The 22447-nt window shown below is 43.5% G+C and overlaps 1 protein-coding gene across 2 annotated transcripts in view; it reads left to right on the forward strand.

Annotated features, from left to right (window-relative positions):
* sertad2b (SERTA domain containing 2b) overlaps positions 1-22447 on the forward strand; it is a 119337-nt gene that overhangs the window by 92530 nt on the left and 4360 nt on the right. The gene's annotated exons all lie outside the window — the stretch shown is intronic.

Genomic DNA, 22447 nt, shown 5'->3' on the forward strand with positions numbered 1-22447 from the left:
GTCGCTTCCAATGTCTGCAGATCTGCATACTCTTGTGTCTTTCACTGAGTTCCTGAATCGTTTGTTAATTAGCACATGGTCTATCTGGTTCTTGGTCTTCCCGTCCGGAGATACCCACGTGGCCTTGTGTATATTCTTATGTGGGAATAGTGTTCCAGTAATGACTAGCTCGTTCATGTCAGACATTTCACACAGTCTTTCTCCGTTGTCGTTACGCTTTCCGATGCCGTGCTTGCCCATCACTCTTTCGTAGCCCTGGTTTTCATCTCCCACTTTGGCGTTCATATCCCCGGTGATGATCAGCATGTCGTGTATGTTCCTGCTGTCTAGGACGTCTTGCAGTCTCCTGTAGAATTCATTTTTTACTTGATCCTCTGCATCTTCTGTGGGTGCATAGATGTGGACAACTGTGAGCTTGATGTGTTGGGAATGGTACCTAGTAGGGGTGGACGGTATAAACGGTATACGGTATAAACGGTATGAATTTGCTCTACGGTATGGATTTTGCCTATACCGTGTAACCGGTAGTGCAGCTCTAAAATAGCAATGACGTCATGTAACCACAGCGCGACTATTTCACTCGCATTTGCCCCTAAAAATAGATAGAATTAGTCATAGATAATAGATATGTGCGAACTGGAAAAAGTTATTTAGGAGGCTTCGCGCAGTGGGCGTGCCAGCCCCTCCCGCACGCATGTAAACACGGGTCTCCTAGTAGTCTAGTGGGACGGGACGTCTCCCTGAGCTAACGTTAGCTTAGCTACCGTTACAAAATGACCCAGTCAACTATTCACTTTTAGTTTAATACATGATGAGGCATTGTCTAACCGAACGGTATCTAGTCGGCCAGCTACCGATAGCTCCTGACATCAACAAACGCTCCATCAAGTCTAGTAGAGAGTAGACGTGTATGATAGCTCCGTTAGCCGTTAGCTCACGTTAACACAAGTTAGTTCACCGTTCAAAACGAAATGTCCCATTGAACTAAATAATTCACTGAGGCGTTGTATTAACGTTATATATCCGGCTAGCAGTAGCTACAGATAGCTCCTGATATCAATGTCTTATAACACTGATTCGATGCGTATTCGAGCTGAGGGCTTGTGAATGTGATTTAACGTTATACCAATACTAGGGCCCAGCTGCAGCGCCGGTGAATCCTGGCCGTAGCTCGAGGCTACTCGAGTATAGGTCCAGCTGCAGCTCCGGAGAATCCTGGCCGTAGCTAGAGGCTACTAATGTACACACAGACAGTGGAGCTTGTTGCGTGGTGGCGATGTCTCGCAGATAATACAAGTACAAGTCTAATTATATAATATATATATTTTATATAAAAAAAAAAAAAAAATTATATAAAATTAAAAAAAAAATTTAATCAAAAACGATGATACCGTGATATATACCGTTACCGTCTATGCTTCAAATTATACCGTGATATAAATTTTAGACCATACCGTCCACCCCTAGTACCTAGCTTGAATGATCCTTTCACTGACTGGTGTCCAGTCTATCAGTGCTCTTGCTGCTTTTTTAGACATCACTATGCCAACCCCTTGTCTGTGGTTGTCATCATCTCTTCCTGAGTATATTATGGATTCTCCGGTTGCAAGCTCCACTTTTCCTTGCCCGGTCCAGTGTGTTTCGCTGATTCCTATGATGTCGATTCCTCTGGTTGTCATCTCTCTTGCTACTATGGCAATATTGCCGCTCCTGTACAGTGTTCGTACGTTCCAATTCCCAATTTTCATGGTTTCCTTCGGATGCACTAGTGGCCTATTCGGCCCAAAGGCGTCCTCGCGGCTTTGGCCCTTGGGTGTCATGGTGTCTTTCCTGTTACAAGAAGGACTGGCTATGGCGTCTCGAAGATTGTGTGAATTTGCTCTGTTTCTGGTTTCTGTAATAACGTTTTTTTTCCGGGAGCGGGTTATCGGCCCTCAGCCCAACCCCCAACCTGGAGGACCAGTTGGATCACTCTTCGTCTGGTCTCTCTCCTTCGACCTGTCCGGCTTGGGTGACCCTGCTAGGAGTACAAGACTCCTGCCGACATAGCTCTAGGGGTCATTGAGACGCACAAACTGCCCCACCGCGTTAAGGTGGTGATCCGTTGGAACAGTAAATATTCCAGTATTCCAATATTCCAGTAAAAGGCGATTATCATCATAGGGTTGTTTTTTCCGCGAAAACGAGTGATTTTCAAAATGCTATCAAACGGAAATGAAGCGATACAAAAACAATCTGCCTTGACAATGTTGACTGGAAAATGAGTCTTTGATAAGCGACGGGCAGATTAGACACATAGCCATAATTTAAAACATAGATTAGGCGATATTAAGTTAACATTGGAGTGGGTTTGGGCATCAAGGGGGTAAAAAGGAAAACACGGCGTGGCATCCAAAGTGTTAATGAAATAGTTTTTTCACACCTAGTTTTAGTTTTTAGTAGATATAACTATAATAATCTTGGGACAGATCTGCCTGACACGTATTGTTCAGAACGCAGTGTTTCAGAATCAGTCTGTCCCTCAACTGACCTTGAATCAGAGTGAGGAACACTACAGTCTTTCAGTTAGTGACTTACCTTATTCACTTCGCCGCCATATTGGTCAAGTTTGATGTGAGGTACGCCGGTACGGAATGCGGTATGCATTCACCTCAAGTACCCGTTCACCTCAATGTTAAAAAACATAGCTATAAAAATGCCACTTGAATAACCAAAATAGTCACAACAACAGGCAGAATACACTATTGGAATGGAATTACAAGGCAACCTCATGATTACTTGACTCAGACAAGTTTTTCCACTGCCACAGTTTTTGTGTTTTGAAATACATGGTAGCGAATAAGCCATCAGCTCATTGAAATGTATTCATAGCGAGCTACAATGGCGATAGCAATGGTATAACAGTATTTGACAGTATTTAGTTTTCCAGTACAAATTACAATGTCTTTTTCTATCTCTTTTTATGTTGTTATCATGTAATTTACTGTAGTTGTCAAGATGCTATTTCATTCAAAATGGTTAAGACTATATGCCTCACTGCATCACTGAGCACAGAGTGACAGTTACCACGTTCCTGGACTATTCTACTCTTATCTTAGGCAATTTGATTTGTTTTGTTATTCTTAAGTTATTCGTGACCTGTTCTGTCTAAATGTTTAATGTTGAGCGATTTGCAGTGTCAAATTTCCCTCGGGATAATACAAGTATTTCTATTCTATTCTTCTATTCTATTCTATTCTAATTCATTATATTTGTTGGTTAACTGAAAAATATACCGTATGTATACAATATTTTTTACAATATGTATATATCATGGTCATGGACGACAGTGTAGTAAAAGTCCATACCTTCATATTTAGTACTTCCTCCCAGCACTAAGTTATATCATATCTACTTCACTCTTTGTTTTATTTTAAAATGTTCTCTACCTCGTTGACGGCTCCATTGCTGTTTTTCCTTGCCTGGTTGTTTGGCTTTCTAGAAGGAGCCGCCTTGTTCATATCTGTAATTAGACTGTACGATGGCCTTGGGTCTCTGAACTTGGGCAAACTTGGTCAGAGAGGGTGGTGACAGACGTCCAGGCCAGGGTCATATTGACAAAGACAAAAAGTGAAATGGCGACCAGGTTTCACTCATTGCCTATTGGAAAGAGTGACGAGCAGTGTCCAGAGTGTCCCTGTTGATACATAGTCCAAAGGTGTCCCTCAGTTGACTTGTCTCTTGACGTCTTTTTTTGACACTGCCTCTCGCAAGAGTGAAGGTCAATTTGAGAGCAGATGTCCCATGACTTGTACAGTAGGGCTGGGTGATTAATCGAGTGTCATTTTAAAATATACGATTTTGGCTTAAGATAATAGAGATCAAACGAATACCCTTCCTTCGCAGCGGAGTGCTCTGGATGTACTGCAGAGAAACACCAGTGTTAAAGATCAATGAGAACATGATGTTCTCAAATCAATAAGTAATCATGTTTAATAACTGTGATTTCAATATCAATCAAAATAATCGTGATTATGATTTTTGCCATAATTGAGTCGCCCTATTGACTAAAGATTTCTGTTCCATTTGAACGTTTAGCTAAGGTGAAAGAACGAGGGATAAAGAGTTTAGGGAGTAGAGGAGTGGAGGAGGAAAGGGAAGAAGAGAAGGAGGTGAAAGAACGAGAGATGAAGGGGTTAGGGAATAGAGGAGTGGAGGAAAGGGAAGAGGAGAGGTGATGGAGAGAAGGAGGTGAAAGAACGAGGCATGAAGGAGTTAAAGAGTAGAGAGGAGGAGGAAGAAGAGGATAATGAAGTGGAATGTAAGGGGTGGGGCAACTGTGGTGTCAGTCTTGCATAGTGTGTGTGCGTGTGTGCGTGTGTGTGTATAAACTCGTCATGAGTCAATGACTCAGACATGCGCAGCTGCTTCAGCCCACAAACACAGCACTGGCTCTTAAATATCTCTCTCTCCTTCTCTTTATCTCTCTGTCTGTCTCTGTCTGTCTGTCTTTCTCTCTGTCTGTCTCTCTCTCTCTCTTATAGTAACTCCTCCTAATAAATGTCTCACAATCACAACTAGGATGAATACAGCCCCAACGTAACCCCAACCAGAATTTGGTGTAGTTTCTATTTCTAGGTCTATGTGTAGGTCTACGTTCACCACACACAGACCTGCTGTTAGTTTCTAGACATGTGTAGGTCTATGTTCACCACTAGGGGTGCACCGATATGAAAATTGGCCACCGATACCGATTGTTCAACTAACACAATCGGCCGATACCGATACCGATACTTGTGGCAAAAAATAAGTATTTGTAATTTTTTTTAATATCCTTTTTAATATTTTTTTTCTTTTTTCTTTTCTTTTTTTAATAAAACTACTGTATATTTGTATGTGTATGTTTGTATTTGTAGGCCTCTTTACTTACTTAAAAAAAGGAAACATCAAGAAATATGTTTAATTTATGGTATCACTATCTCCCAGTATCGTCTGGCGGCCTGCAGAGGGATACTATTTTCTCAACCAGAGCTTTCAACCAATGCAATGGAACCATTCTGGCGGCCTGCAGCGGGATACTATTCTCTCAACCAGAGCTTTCAACCAATGCAATGGAACCATTTTGATTGACAGTCGATTCGGCCAATTACGCCACACCGCTAGCACCCACCTCCTGCTGTTCTTACCACCAATCGGCAAGCGTTTATTCATTTTCTACTTCGGGGGCATGCCGCCATTGATCTGCTTGCGAGAATGCGAGTCAAACTCAGAACCACAACAAGCTAATACGTTAGCTGCCCGGCAGTGCCCGCCGACCAGCGCGCTCCACAGGATGGCCAAACGAGACACAATGATTTTACTGCAACAAATGTTATAATAAAACAAAGCCTTTCTATACATTTGTCTGGTTGAAAACTTTATTAACAGATTGCAGAATGGGTAGTTGGGTACGGAATGGAACCGAGCTATGAACGGCTTGCTTGCTATCTTCGGGTAAATACTATGCTGATGTAATTGAACGTGTAACTAACTATATAACGTTAATGCCACAAAACGAATGTTTGTGTCATTTTAACAGCAGATACTTTCTTAAATGCCATCCTCCCGACAGAGCGGTGTTGATGGGGAGCTCTGATGGGTTCGCTTGGTTGTGTTATTAGCATTGAACAGCTAACCGAAAGCTAGCGTTAACTAATGTTAAAGGTTTAGCCATAACGTTACGTTGGCTAAAGTTGGGGCTATTCATAATCCAGCAATAATGGCTGCAGACCTGCAAGCAAAGTACAGCAAGTTGGCAAAGGAGTATTCCAACGTAAATCACATTTTCACCAGTAACGTTAGTCTTCTGCCTCCCGGTAGCTCATGCTGCAACGGAATGGAACTGAGCTATGAACGGACTCGGAGTAATGCCTTGCTGCTATGGGTAATAATAATATGCTGATGTTATTGTCCGTGTAACACTAACTATATAACGTTAATGCCACAAAACGAATGCCTTGTTAATCATAAGTAGTAACTGATGCAGTAGCTTGTGTGTGTGTGTGGGGGACGGCGGGCGTTGTGCAGGTAGGTCGCGAGTGAACTTTTATTTTTTTGCCTTTTGACGCTACACAAATTGATGGATATTTATCGGCGACTGCTATCGGCACATTTGAGCTTATCGGCCGATAGGCCGATAGCAGTCAACAAGGCACTTATCGGCCGATACCGATACCCGACCGATATATCGGTGCACCCCTATTCACCACACACAGACCTGCTGTTAGTTTCTAGACATGTGTAGCTCTACGTTCACCACACACAGACCTGCTGTTAGTTTCTAGACATGTGTAGATCTATGTTCACCACACACAGACCTGCTGTTAGTTTCTAGACATGTATAGGTCTACGTTCACCACACACAGACCTGCTCTTAGTTTCTAGACATGTGTAGGTCTACGTTCACCACACACAGACCTGCTCTTAGTTTCTAGACATGTGTAGGTCTACGTTCACCACACACAGACCTGCTCTTAGTTTCTAGACATGTGTAGGTCTACGTTCACCACACACAGACCTGCTGTTAGTTTCTAGACATGTGTAGATCTATGTTCACCACACACAGACCTGCTGTTAGTTTCTAGACATGTGTAGGTCTACGTTCACCACACACAGACCTGCTGTTAGTTTCTAGACATGTGTAGATCTATGTTCACCACACACAGACCTGCTCTTAGTTTCTAGACATGTGTAGGTCTACGTTCACCACACACAGACCTGCTCTTAGTTTCTAGACATGTGTAGATCTATGTTCACCACACACAGACCTGCTCTTAGTTTCTAGACATGTGTAGGTCTACGTTCACCACACACAGACCTGCTCTTAGTTTCTAGACATGTGTAGGTCTACGTTCACCACACACAGACCTGCTGTTAGTTTCTAGACATGTGTAGATCTATGTTCACCACACACAGACCTGCTGTTAGTTTCTAGACATGTGTAGATCTATGTTCACCACACACAGACCTGCTCTTAGTTTCTAGACATGTGTAGATCTATGTTCACCACACACAGACCTGCTCATAGTTTCTAGACATGTGTAGATCTACGTTCACCACACACAGACCTGCTGTTAGTTTCTATATGTGTAGATCTATGTTCACCACACACAGACCTGCTCTGCTGACTCAGGTTATCAACAACTAAAAGAAGCACTTTTCCCCCTCCATCTCCCATGACCTTCCTCGCTCCCTCTCTCCTCCTCCATTGGTAAAACCAAGGAGCTGATCGTGGATTTTAGGAGAATACAGCAGCGGACACACACACCACTGTAGGGATGGGAATTGATAGGATTTTATCGATACGATTCCATTATCGATTCTGCTTATCGATTAAATTCTTTATCGATTCCCTTATCGATTCCTGATCAGTTTATAATTTAAATAAATAAATTGGAAATGCAACAGAACTAAGCTGGTTAGAATACCAACATGCAACTTGACATTTCTGATTGTCATTTATTGTTGAGCCCCCATGTCAGAAAAATACAAAAACTGTAAAAAATAAAACATTAACTATAGCCTAGAGTTGTTCCGATACCGATACCAGTATCGGAAAAGCCGCCGATACTGGCTAAAATGCTGGTATCGGTATCGGCGAGTACCCTCTAATGCTGCGCTCCGATACCATATGACGTAATTTATCAACAACACTGTGGTCTGTTGAGTAAGCATTATAAAACAAACGGGTGCTTAATCGATTAAAGTGTCAATGCCATTTGTCATTTTAACAGCAGATACTTTCTTAAATGTCATCGTCCCGACAGAGCGGTGTTGACGGGGAGCTCATGGGTTCGCTTGGTGGCTGGTGTTATTAGCATTGAACAGCTAACCGAAAGCTAGCTTTAACATTACCTTGGCTAAAGTTGGGGCTATTCATATAATCCAGCAATAATGGCTGCAGACCTGCAAGCAAAGTACAGCAAGTTGGCAAAGGAGTATTCGTTAAATCACAATGTCACCAGTAATGTTACAGTCTTTTCATATACCGGCAGCTCATGCTATGCTAACTTAGCTCACATTGACGTAGTCATTGAGACCACCTCGCGTACACAATTAATGACATGTTGCGGACAGCCATATCGGTGACAATGTTTAGCTTTTAGTGCCAAATGATAAGAGTCTGAGGCGGAGTCTCAAAAGAGAATGTTGAATATTTATTGTGCAAAAATCACAACAGATCCGACTGCTACTGAAACGGAGCCTTGTAGACAGACTGAGTAGGGTATATCTGCAGAGCCAGTGGGTAGCGAGTGCAGCAACGTATAATGTCCGTGTGGATCATTGGAGTAGGGTATATCTGCAGTGCTGAAGCCCCATACTCATTGATTAATGATACTAATACAAATCTATACAATCACCTGTTGTTGAATAAATACCATTACTTTCTAGTTATTACTAAAAAACAGTATATATAAAACAGTATTTGTTAAAAAAAAAAAAAAAAAAAAATTATAAAAAATGTATATAATATCATTTTTTTTCTTTTTTTTTATGTATGCACTGGTATCGGATAAGTATCGGTATCGGCCGATACCCAAAGCTTAGGTATCGGAATCGGATCGGAAAGGAAAAAATGGTATCGGAACATCTCTACTATAGCCTACACTTAAATAAAAGAATGTATTTGAGATTCTCTTAAAATGTATTTATTTTTTAATTCTTAAACTAATTTAATCTATTGAATAACGACCTGTTTAATGTAACTACAGTTCAATATCTTAAACTAATTTAATCTATTGAACCGTAGTTGTATTCAACAGGTTGTAGTGGGTGCTATGGACATAATTCACCATTGTATTGTTTTGATGTATTGATGGGGCACTGTCACTTTAAGGAGGTTGGTTGGGGTTGGGCTTAGAGAAGACGCGCTGGTGGAATGTCATTCATAAAATGTTTGTTTACTACGAGCTGTCGGGGACTAGCACGGCATAGATCTGACAGCTGTCACTTGTGCTAAAAATATAATAAATGACACACGGCTTGGTGTTGTCGCAAGATAGAAATTGTGCGTTTCTCCTTTCCGACGATTTCTACATTGGTGACCCTGTTATAAGTTTTGAAGACGCTTCCGCGGCAACATGTCTACGAACGCAGTTTCGCTGAAATTACCTGAGTTCTGGGAGTCGTCAGCCTCGGCATGGTTTGCGCAAACGGAGGCACAGTTCGAGCTGCGTGAGATTACCTCGGATACCACAAGATATTATTATGTGGTGTCAGCCCTGGGAAGTTCGACAGCCAGCAGAGTGGTGAGCCTCCTCAAGAACCCTCCGGCTCGAGATAAATATCACACGATCAAGTCTCATCTATTAAAGACATTCGAACTTTCCGATACCGAGCGGGCCAGCCGGTTGTTTTCTTTGCAAGGGCTCGGTGATAGCAAGCCATCGGAGCTCATGGATAGGATGCTGGATTTATTGGGAGAGCACAAGCTTGATTTCCTTTTCATGCAACTTTTCCTGCGTCAGCTGCCTTCTCCGGTTCGGGCCGCTCTGGCCAACACCACTATAGACGATTGCCGCGCTCTGGCCGAGGAGGCTGATACGTTTTTTTTGGCTGGTCAACAGCACTGTGCAGCGGCAGTTTTCCCAACCCAAGCCTTTGTTTCACCGCCGGGAGACTGGAATATCACAGCCGCAGCGACAGCCCCTCGCCAGCAGCGTGACGCAGGGCTGTGTTTTTATCATGCATGGTTTGGACCTAAAGCCAAGCAGTGCCGCCCGCCTTGCAGCTTCAGTGGGCCGGGAAATGCCCGGGCCGACGCTCGTTAGTGGCCATGAGCGTCGGTCGGGCTGGCAGGCTACTGTTTGTCCAGGACACCATCTCCGGGCGGCGTTTCATGTGTGACACGGGCGCGCAGAGGAGCGTCTTGCCGGCTTCTAGAGTGGACATCCTATCCGGCGGACACGGACCCCCCATGGAGGCCGCCAACGGCACCCCCATCCGCACATACGGCACCAGGTATGTCGAAATGTGTTTTAGTGGCCAACGGTTTGGCTGGGACTTTATCACAGCTAATGTAGCCGTCCCTCTTCTAGGCGCTGATTTTTTGTGTGATGTTAAAAATTGCCGCTTAATTGATGCCATTACGTTCTGCTCTTATGCTGGTGCGCTTGGGTGTGCAGACTCCATCAGACTCTCTAGCATGCTCTCCGCCGCAGATGAGTTTCAACACCTTCTCGCCGAGTTCCCGGGCCTCACGCGGCCCACGTTCTCATCATCTACAGCCAAGCATGGAGTGGAGCATCATATCGCCACGACCGGCCCTCCGGTCTATGCCCGGGCTCGGCGCTTCGACCCGGTCAAGCTCAGCATTGCCAAGGCAGAGTTCGAGAACATGGAACGCCTCGGCATTGTCCGTCGCTCCGACAGCCCATGGGCCTCCCCCCTCCACATTGTCCCCAAGCCGGGAGGGGGGTGGCGCCCGTGTGGGGATTACCGCCGGCTCAACGATGCTACGACGCCGGACCGGTACCCAGTCCCGCACATTCAGGACTTTTCTGCCCGCCTTTCAGGGAAATTAAAGTTTTCCAAGGTGGACCGTGTGCGTGGGTATCATCAGGTGCTCGTCCAACCGCTGGACGTCCCCAAAACAGCAGTCATAACTCCATTTGGACTATTTGAGTTTCTGCGCATGCCATTCGGCCTCAAAAACGCTGCACAGACGTTCCAGCGCCTTATGGACTCTGTGCTACGAGACTTGGATTTTATTTTTGTATACTTGGATGATATCCTCATAGCCAGCGCCTCTAAGGCTGAGCACATGTCCCACCTCCGGATGCTTTTTGAGCGGCTAAATGAGCATGGACTGATAATCAACCCGGCCAAATGCCAGTTTGGGCGGTCGACCATTGACTTCCTGGGGCACAGAGTCACTAAAGAGGGAGCGGTCCCTCTTCCCATGAAGGTGGAAGCTGTGATGAATTTTCCCCGGCCGCCCACGGTTAGGTCACTGCAGGAGTTATTCCTCTGACTTCTCTGTCTCACACACACACACAGAGCTCCCTCCCCGGGCCCTGTCCTGTAAGGTATTGGCTTGTGTTGCTACACGGACACATTTGTATGTTGCACGGTACTGCCTGGCTTACCCATGGATATATCTATGGCAGGGTTTCCGTTAGAAAAAATTGTTGCCGGCCTCAGTGTCCGGTAGATTTCAATCTACCGGTCAAATGAGAGAAATTCCGGTCAGAGTTTATTGAGCTTAAAAACAATTGATAGGCAGGCTATATAAAGAATGACATCCTCAAGGCATGTAGATTTATAATATTTTAACTTAAAACTAGGCTACTTTTGCGTATACAGTCATTATATTCCAAATAAAATAAGTCCCGAGACTCCGTGCTGCTGCTGACTTTAAATCAAATAGGTGTCTGTGGGCAGTCGGCCCGACATTAATAAACAGCAGTCTGTTATAATCACATTTTTATGAGCTAACGAATTCCGTTATATTGGACATTTGTATTAATTATATCAAGCGAAGAACTGAGAAATTTGGCAGAGAGAGACAGCAACATTAACGTGGGTTTGCGTGATGAATCTCCACCTCCCAACGACTTATTTGCGAGAGTATGCCGCTGCAGGGCCAGAGATGCAGCTGTTTTCAGGCCCTATCTGGGGACCGCTCAGCAGCGCCCCCCACCCAACAGCTGAATTGCCAATGGCTGAATTGGAGTACTGCACTGTGCCGGCACTGCTGGTGGGTTCTGTGGCTCTGCAGCTGCACATGCACTCGCAAACCCAGCACTAAGCTCTCGCTGACAACGTCCTTGTCATTATTTTTAGACCTGCTTGGTGAAGCAACGATGAAACAAATGTAATGATTGTTTCGTTCATCGCATAGGCTATTTAATTTTTGCCTATTTTAATACAATTAAAATAATCAAATTGTGCTTAGAGGGAATTATTTTCACCGGACATTATGACCGGAGAGATTAAATATGTCGGACTTCAACAGATTTTGCCGGTCAAATACCAGTAATTACCGGCTAACGGAAACCCTGATCTATGGGCTTACCGACTAGTAAACAAACACTCCGTCTCTTATTATATGTGAACTAAAGAGTACAAGGTTTACACAACAGCCCCCACCCGCTTTTTTATTGTATTTGTACCTGTACTATCAGCTGTCAGCTGTTTATCTCTCTCTGTGAGCTTGATTAACTAGCGTTAGCTCACGTTAGCTAGCGCTAGCTCCGCGGCTAATCTTAGGTTATCCTGAACTAAATCAATGACTAGGTTCTAAAGCATTAGAGTAGTTTTCACTAGGGATGCACGATATTGATTTTTTGACACCGATACCGATAACTTTATGCTCCTCAAGCCGATACCGATACCGATAACCGATATTTATTGTATTATAATATTTTTTTTATCAAATTTTTTTTTTTTTGTGAGTATTTATAAGCTCCGACGTCATCGGTACTGCTATCGGTACTCGAGAAATTATGGAGGTTTTTTTTGAGGAATTTAAACGTCGCAAACTAATCTTGTTGGCAGTTGTCTGCGCGGGGAGCTCTGTGCTCTCTGCCTGCTGTGCTCTCTCCTCTCTTGCCCTCCCACACACACACACACACACTCACTCACACACACAGACACGGGTGCTGCGCTGCCGAGTAGGCTACAGACAGCTCTGCTCTCATAATGGCGGACAGAACGAAATGTTCAAAAGTCTGGGTCTATTTTACTAAAGTCGATCTATCTATCTCTCCTCCCTCGGTCTCTCTCTGCCTGCGCGAGCGGGCTGTGCTCTTACACACACTCACTCTCACACACACACACACACACAGGTGCTGCCGAGTAGACAACTCTGCTCTCGACAGCACCCGTGTGTGTGTGTGTGTGTGTGAGTGAGTGTGTGTAAGAGCACAGCCCCCTCGCGCAGGCAGAGAGAGACCGAGGGAGGAGAGATAGAAAATGGCCAACAAGATTAGTTTGCGACGTTTAAATTCCTCAAAAAAAGTCTGGGTCTATTTTACTAAAGTCGATGCTGACAACGCTCGTTGCCACAAGTGCAACAAGACATTTGCCAGTAATGTATAAGCGCTGGTACTTGTCAATGTGGCTGGCGGGGAGATAACGTTAGCTCCGAGTAGAGTAATGGCTGACAATCCGGAGGTAAATAAACGAACGAGAGCTTCTGATTGGTGGTAAGAAGAAGAGGTGGGTGCAAGCCATGGGACGTAATTGGCAGATCGACTGTCTGTCTCCGAATGTAACGTGACTACGTCACAGCCAAGAAAGGGAGCGCTGGATTTGTGAAAAACTCCCTGTTCCTAAACCACACGCTATCAGTTTTACCACAGTACTGGCAAAACGGGAAGAGGCTATAATAAAAACAAGCGCCCTTCATCCAAATCCACCCACACCGGATTTCTTTTAACCAAAAAATTTATTATATGTTATCGGAGCTATCAATAACGTTATCGAGTTTATCGGGATGACGTCATAATTGCTGATATCGGCCCGATAATTATCGGCCCGATAATTATCGTGCATCCCTAGTTTTCACTGCACATAGAAGCAGCCAAACAGTGGGAGCATTTCGGGAGTATATGACCAAAACCCAGGCAATTTCGAGGCTTTAAGGAATCAAATAGTCTGCCATGGCTACATGCAGGAATCGGATAATTAGGAACCGGTTCCCAAACGGATTCACATCCCTGCACCACTGTGGATAAATGGGGCTATCGTGGACAGGGTGAGCAGTTTTAAGTACCTGGAAGTCCACATCACAGAGGACCTGACATGGACAACACACATAGACTCTGTGGTAAAAAAGGCGAAACAGCACCTGAGACAATTAACTCATTGGGCGCCATACCCGAGATTTCCCTTTGATCCCCGTTCTATACGGTCAGCCGGGGCTCTCTAGGTCTCCCTGGCTCATCTGCCTACGTTAGAATTGCAATGACGATCGAATCTCACCAGGTGGCAGTATACTGGAACTGGAATAGCTTGGTGTGGATACACCTTTTCTTTTTCTTTTTGCCTGAAGCCTATTTCCCGTATACACGAGTATAGACATATACACGGGTAATCGCGATGGTGATGCGATCACTGGGAATTATTCTTTTTGGAATACCTTCTGGCTAAGGTAAGGTATATTCTATGTCTATTTTACCGAACCTGAAACATGTTTTTGTAACGATGACAGTGTCGTGTTTTACCGGACGTAAAACATGCTCGACATACACAATGGCAGCTTCTAGTTAAAACGACCCCCCCCCCCTTGATGATTTTGTGAAGACACATATGTACATCAAGTCAAGTCAAGAGTTTTATTTGTCACGGCATACAAGCATACAGTGAAATGCGGGGGGTCATGCCCGCAGCGATATGCAACACAAGTTGGTATATACCTTTGATTTGGGAGTATTTGGGGTTTCAGGCGTCATATCTCGCGATCTATGAAAAAAGACTGGATTATTTTGGAAAGGGGCGATGTTTAGCATGTAATAGCGCACAAACTACAGTGTGTAGAAATTAACTGATTAGTCAGTAATGGACTATGAACAATGCCTGTCAAATGAGCCATACTATTGTCTCCATTAGCTATAATACAGAACACACGATGGGTCTGCAAACATTGCTAAAATGGTCAATAACGCTGGCGCCAGGCGGTACAGATGGGGAAAGTGGGTGGCGCCCAAAGAGTTAAGGAAGTTCAGAGTATCGGGGAGCTGTGCTGTTAGATTTTAGTGCTGCATTTGATGTGCTGGACCATTCTCTACTGGTTGAGAAACTTAAATGTTATGGTTTGAACTCTTCTGCCTTAAAGTGGATACTAAGTTATTTGTCCTCTAGATCACAGAAGGTGTATCTAAATGGCAGCCTGTCCAGTAGCAGAGGTCTAGAGTGTGGCGTTCCGCAAGGAAGTTGCCTAGCACCTTTGCTCTTCTCTGTATTTACTAATGACCTATCTTGGGCTACCAAATGTGCTACAACAGTTCTTTATGCAGATGATTCAACATTGTATTACGCTGCACCATCATGCAATGTACTTAATGAAGTTTTGAGCAGAGAACTTAAAGTTGTGCATGACTGGGTAGTATGTAATAGACTTGTCATTAATATCTCCAAGACTAAATGTATTGTGCTAGGAACAAGGCACAGGTTATCTACAAATCCAAAGCTTCATTTAAACTTGTGTAATTCGGCAGTTCAACAAGTTGAAAGTACTAAACTCCTTGGAGTGATGCTGGATTGCACTCTGTCTTGGTCTCAGCATATTAATTATATTGTTTTGAAAATGAGAAGAGCAATTGGTATTTCCAGGAAATGTGCTTCTTTTGTTGCCCGTCCCCTTTTATGTCAGATAGTGCAAAGTTTAGTTTTATGTCATCTTGACTATTGCTCTGCGATGTGGTCATCTGCTGCCAGTGGTGACCTCAGGAAGCTCCAGGTGGTCCAGAACAGGGCAGCACGGTTGGTACTGGGCTGCTCACTAAGGTTGAATGTGAGCAGTATGCGTGAATACTTTCCCTAAGCGGATTGTACTTCCGCATTGGGTTTGCGCAATCTGATTGGCCACTGACGTTTCTGGTCATTTGACATGTGCGCCAATCGTGTGACGCCTAGTTCTGCCACCGGTTAAGCTTAGGCACTCTTTCGAAGTTGGTTATGGTTAGAGTTTGTCTTAGAGCAGGGAGATAGAACACCAGCCCTGATTCCAAACTCTAACCTTAACCAACTTCGAAAGAGTCGCCTAAGCTTAACCAGTGATAACCTAGGCGTTAGGTAGTTTGTCAGTGGCCAATCAGATCGCGGAAGTACAACCCGCTTAGGGAAAGTATTCGCGCGAGCAGTATGCATGCCCGCCCCTCTTGGCTTAACGTTGAAAATAGATTGTCTTTTAATTAGAGCTGGGCCGTTAACGGCGTTAACGTGCTGCGTTAACGCTATACTAGTATCGCGCGATAATATAATTAACGCATTAATCTAAAAAAAAAAAAAATTTTTTTTTTTTTTTTTTTTTTACGTTTTTTTTTTTACCTTTATTTACCCAGGGTAGGTTCGCTGAGCACAGATGCTCTTTTTCAGGAACGCCCTGCTTCACATTCTCACAGTTCCATTCACACCTGGGAGCTGCCCAGTACAACCACAGTTGACACCATTGGCCACTGAGCAACTCCACTGGAGCAGTTGATTCAAGCCATGTCACATAGTTCAAGTTTGAAATTATTCTTTCTGTTTTGCTCCTGAGAGTGTGCTAGATACTGTACTGTACTGGTAATATTATTTATTTGTGTTAACTTCTGAATAAAACAACTTATTAAACACAAGTACATCTTATTGAACATTATTTTGATATTTCATTACCAATTATCATAGCAAAACAGCTTTTTCAAACAGTCTGTAATGCATTTTGGAAACGGGAGATGGGATCATGGTGTAATGGGCCACCTGGCCTGAGAAACATAAGGAGGAAAGAAAAAGTAAGGACTTACTTCTGGTCATTATTTGGGTAGAACACATATTTTGAATGCCATCGGCAGGTTTTTTTTTTTTTTTTTTAGCCATTTTAATCTAGATTAATCTAGATTAAATCCAGGATTGCAGATAGATTAATCTAGATTAAAAAAAATTATCTATGCCCACCTCTACTTTTAATATACTTGTGCTGTTCAAGTTGGTCATGAGCAGTAAAACTCGTGTTTTTATACATAAACAGGTTGTTTTTAGTAATACTGTGCATGAGCATTACACTAGAGGTTCCAGTAGTGGGCAGCTTGATTTGCCAGGTCCAAAAACCAATGCTTTAAGGAGATCTTTTATTTTTAGAGCATTAACTCTTTGGAATAACCTGCCTCAAAACCTCTGCTGCATTTACAGTAGATTCAGTTGTGCTTGCATGTAATTTTAGCCATCTTAATTGTTAGTTTCATTATGCATTGTGTGTTGAGTACTGACTTTTAATAATTTAGTTTTGCAATAATAATTGTTTGTGTATGTTTTTTTTGTGTGGACCCCAGGAAGACTAGCTGGTTGCTATGGCACCAGCTAATGGGGATCCGTAATAAAATCAAAATTAAAATCACTCCTTCTATTCCGGGGCTGTAGAGAGCATTCTGACTGGAAACATCACTGCCTGGTTTGGAAACAGCACGGCCCAGGACAGGAAGGCCCTACAGAGAGTGGTGCGCTCAGCAGAGCGTAGTACGGGTATTGCACTACCACCCCTGCAGGACCTGCAAATCCAGAGCCTGCAAAATAATGAAAGACCCCCACCACCCCAACAACAGCATGTTCAAGCTGCTGCGGTCAGGCAAGCGCCTACGCACACATACAGCAAGAACAGAGAGACTAAGGCTCAGCTTCTTCCCCCAGGCCATCAGAACATTGAACACCGAACTCTCCACACACAAGTACACATGAGCACACACACAACACACATTCTGCATTCGCTCACACACAAACGGTCACTTTAAACACAATGGAAAGGACACTTTAAAGCAGGGGTCTCAAACTCAATTTACCTGGGGGCCGCTGGAGGTAGAGTCTGGATGAGGCTGGGCCGCATAAAATATTCCACAAAAAAGGGGTTTCAAGTATTAAAAAAAAAAGTACAACTGATCCAATCTTCTCAATCTTTAGCAATAACATGAACGGTTCTTCAGAACATAGGCTTCTCAGTGGTGTCAGTGGACTCATCCACAGCTATGGAAATGCACTGTGCATTTTTTTTTTTATTCTATCACAAAGCTGTTTAATCAAATCACCAGCCAGTATTTCAGTTATTCTGGTTGCTGTGCTATCTGAGGGGGATTTGCTTTTGTTTGCCTTCAAACATGGTCTCCATCACTTCAGTCATACATTGTTTTATTATGTATGCGTCAGAGAATGGCTTCTTGTGTTTAGCCAAAACCCATGCCAATTAGTGAGGACTGGTTGCTTTTTCTCGTTGTGACAGATTTAATGATAATTCTGCTTGCAGCTTGATATGATGATTTCATTCCATTTATTTTTGTGGTTCTTAGCACTGAATTTTGAGGAAAGGTTGCATCAAAATAACTGTTTTGTTTCGTAGTGGCGTTTCAAATTGCCACTCTTCACAAGAGCTACTGTTTCTTGGCATATTAGGCACATTGGTTTGGTGCTGGGAGGATGCACGCATATTTTTCAGTCCATTCACCTTTGAATTGCAGCGATTTTCACTGTCGACTTTTCTTTTACTGGCCATCTTTGAACATGCCACATTTCTCTACTAGCTGCCTGCTTGCGAAACTAGGCTACTAGCTACATTTATCTCACGGAGATAAAACTGGGAACGAGGTTACTAGCTACAGTACCTGCAGATTAGAATACCTGTAGATGTGCTGTCAACTCTCGCTCTAACTCGAACCGTTGAAAGAGACGACACGCATTCCGTGAAGACCCGCCCTACTCTGCCTCTGATTCGCAGACTGTGGGTGGGGGGGGGGGGGAAACGCTGACGGGACGCTGAATGTGATTGGACCAGAGTAGACAGACACAGACAGTGGAGCAGTGCTTGCAGAGGAGATAGCGGAGATGCCTGCCATACGCACTGGGTGACAGGATATATTTTCCTTCCATTTTACTTGGTATCACTCCGGAATCACGTTTCAACCAAGTCACTAACGTAACATTGCTGTCATGAGCCTGCGCTATGGTAGCCTACAAGTGATCAAATAAATAAAACTTCCAACTCGCGCAACGACTCGGCAAAAAGTTGCTCGCGGGCCGCACTAACACTAAACTTTGATGTCAAGTAGGGTGCCGCAAAATATCATCCAGCGGGCCGCAATTGGCCGCGAGTTTGAGACCCTTGCTTTAAAGGAACAAGGAAAATAAAGGTCACTTTATGGAAAGAACTGATAGTTTAGAAATAGCAAGTATAGCATAAGGATATAGAGTAAAAACTGTATATTGTATAGTAGTGTACATAGTAGGGCTGCAACTAATGACTAATTTGGTAGTCGACTAATCTGTCGATTATTTTTTCGATTAGTCGACTAATCGAAAACCAATTATGTAAACAAAAAAACAAACAAAAAAGGATATAATTTTTTTTTTTTTTTTTTTTTAACTACCTATCTTTGTGAAAGTGGCTTCTCAGCTCTGGTCCAGCTGAAGACAGAGCAGAGGAACAGATTGGACATTGAGCATGACCTCAGAGTTGCTTGTCTACCATCACCCCAGACTTTGAGACTCTTGTCAGGACCAAACAACAACATCATAACATGATGATCCCATAGCAAATTAAAATAATGACTCATGAAACATTTGAATTTGGATCTTAAGCCACTTTAAATGAAAATGTATTTGAAGAACAATACAGCAATCACTCATAACAAGATAAATAAATTAAATAATACAAATTAAAGTGGAAGTGTACTGTGTGTGTGTATGTGTGTGTGTCTTACTCTGATCGCTGTGTGAGTGAGAGTAGTGTGTGTACTGTGTAATTTGTGTGTGTCTTACTCTGATCGCTGTGTGAGTGAGAGGTGTGTACTGTGTAATTTGTGTATGTGTGTGTGTCTTACTCTGATCGCTGTGTGTGAGTGAGAGGAGTGTGAATGTGTGTGTCTTACTCTGATTGCTGTGTGAGAGAGAGGAGTGTGAATGTGTGTGTGTCTTACTCTGATCGCTGTGTGTGAGTGAGAGGAGTGTGTATGTGTGTGTGTCTTACTCTGATCGCTGTGTGTGAGTGAGAGGAGTGTGTATGTGTGTGTCTTACTCTGATCGCTGTGTGTGAGTGAGAGGAGTGCGTGTGTAATGTATTGTGTGTCTAGTCTGATCATCATCTCCTGCAGGGGAACAATGTTTTCAATGTCCAAAATTTGCTATGGGATCATCATGTTATGATGTTGTCTGGAACCCTGAGAAGCCACTCTCACAAAGATACAGTAGGTAGTGCACAAAAAAAAATAAAATAAAAATTAAATGACTAATCGACGCAACAATTTCTCGTCAACGATTTTTTTATAATCGACGATGCTAAGCGTTGCAGCCCTAGTACATAGGACCCCTTAATTCGTAGCTAACATTGTATTGCATTATCTCAGGGCTTTAACATGTCTATTTTATCATGCCTATTTTTCATGTCTATTTTATTACCTGTTTATAATGTCTATTTTATTATTTAGTATTATTGCACAATCAAAGCGGGCATGGCCACCCGCATTTCACTGTATGTATGTGACAAATAAACTTAATTGAATCTTGAAAATTGAATCTCCTCGCTTTTTCCACCTCCTCCTCCTCATCATCTCTCTTCTCTCCACCCCATCTCCTGTCCTCCTCGCTTTCTCCTCCTCTCCTATCCTCCTCACTTTTCCCACCACCCCCTCATCTCTCCTCTCCTCCTTACCTCTCCTCTCCCATGCTCCTCACTTTCTCCACCTCTCTCCTCCTCTTTCTCCACCTCCTATTCTTTGTCATCTCTTTGGGTGTATTCCCAGCTGACTGTGTTTGTCATGGCAACCAACGTCGTGGTGACTGGCCCAGAAGCTGGCACTTCCTGTGTGCATGCCTGACACGCACGTGTATGTGTTTGTGTATGTGTGTGTGTGTGTGGAGACGCATGCGCAGTGCGTGTTCAGACAGGGACTGAATGCGTGAGCCTGTCAGCCTGGATTAGGTTCAAACACACTGCAGCGATGGCTGCCTCCCCCCCACCCCTCTCTCTTGTGTACTCACTGTCTGTATGTCTCTTAGCTCCTTGCTTCTATCTGGCTGGCTATCTTTTCTGTCTCTCCTGCTCACTCGCATGCCTACTGTCTCTCTCCCTATTAATACTATATAGACAGACAGACAGACAGACAGACAGACAGACAGACAGACAGACAGACAGACAGACAGACAGACAGACAGACAGACAGACAGACAGACAGACAGACAGACAGACAGACAGACAGACAGACAGACACACAGACAGAGTGAGCTTATCCTTATTGAATCATGCAAGGGAGGTAAATCGGGAGGGACAGAGGCTGTATCTTTGGGTGTCTTTCTGTCTGTCTTCTGTACAACTGTCTTCCGTCCCTCCACCTTAGCCCACCTCCCCCCCCCCCACCTTCAGCTAACTCAATGTACTGTTCCATTATGGCAGGCCGGTAGTTGAGGGGGTGGGGGCGCTGTAAATCTGGCCTATGATCCTGTGGTACAGCAGGGGAACGCATCGTTACGTAACTTGCTCTGTGCATGTGTGTCTGTGTGTGTGTGTGTGTCTGTGTCTGTGTGTGTGTGTGTGTGTGTGTGTGTGTCAGCCTGTGTCTGTGTCTGTGTGTGTGTGTGTGTGTGTGTGTGTGTGTGTGTGTGTGTGTGTGTGTGTGTGTGTGTGTGTGTGTGTGTGTGTGCCGTGCAGAAGCTCTCTACAGCTGCTCTTCAGTATTATAATTATTTTTATTTCAGAGGGACGGTTCTACTTAAAGGACCACGACACCAGTATCATTTTGCTCACCGTTACCAGAGGTTGTGTCCCTGTATTTTAACACATTTTGTGTGCATAAATGTACGTGTATATAAAGTGTATGTGCTCCATGGCATGACACTTGAAAGTCTCTACACGTAGGTAATTCATAGGGGTCGAACGATACGCATTCTAACCGTACACCATTCGGCACAACCTCCACGGTTCGGGGCGTGTGGGTATTGTTCGGTTCAGGGGATGCGCAAATAAAAAATTAATTTGGCACGGAGGTGAGAGAGGTGAGCGCTGGCTGCAGGCAGCAACAGCAGCAGCACTGCAGGTGCTAGTCAGTTTGTGGAAATGGCAAGCGAAATATAAATCAATCTTCATTACGACTTTAAAAACATAGCCATTAACATTACATAGGCCTGTACACACAATCTTGCCATAATGTTAGCAACTTTCAAAACAACTCTCAAGTCTCATGGAGTATTTTCCAGCCCTTTTTCAACATCAACTGCAGTTTGAAGGGCATTTAGTAAAGTAAGAGATCAACTGAAACACACACTGTGTACAACTATGAACCCAAAATTTGTTCACAACGGGGACAGTCTCTGGTAATGGAGAGAAGTCAAAATTAGACTGGCTTTGTTTCAGAAAAATACAGTAGCGTCTTGAATACCAAGTAGTCATTATCTGTGTTTCATTTGTCTTAAAAAATATGTAGAAAAAGTGATATTGGTTTGCTTGTAATGGCAATTGAGTTAGTTGTGCTTTTTGTCAGGTGAATGTATGGTTCATCATCACTGATAAACTAACTACTCTCTCTCTCTCTCTCTCTCTCTCTCTCTCTCTCTCTCTCTCTCTCTCTCTCTCTCTCTCTATTATAAATAATACTTTATAATTTATAATGATTATTATTACTAGTATACTGTATATGTTCTTAGTTTGAAAACATGAAAAGTATTTTCTCTGGATTTTTGTTTTTGTTTGTTATGTGTAGTTTCCAACCGTTTCCTTCAAGTGAAAGGCTTTCTGTCTGAAGACTTTTCAACT

Source organism: Notolepis coatsorum (assembly GCF_963971535.1).
Source record: "Notolepis coatsorum genome assembly, chromosome: 9".
In the NCBI taxonomy this organism is placed as follows: domain Eukaryota; kingdom Metazoa; phylum Chordata; class Actinopteri; order Aulopiformes; family Paralepididae; genus Notolepis; species Notolepis coatsorum.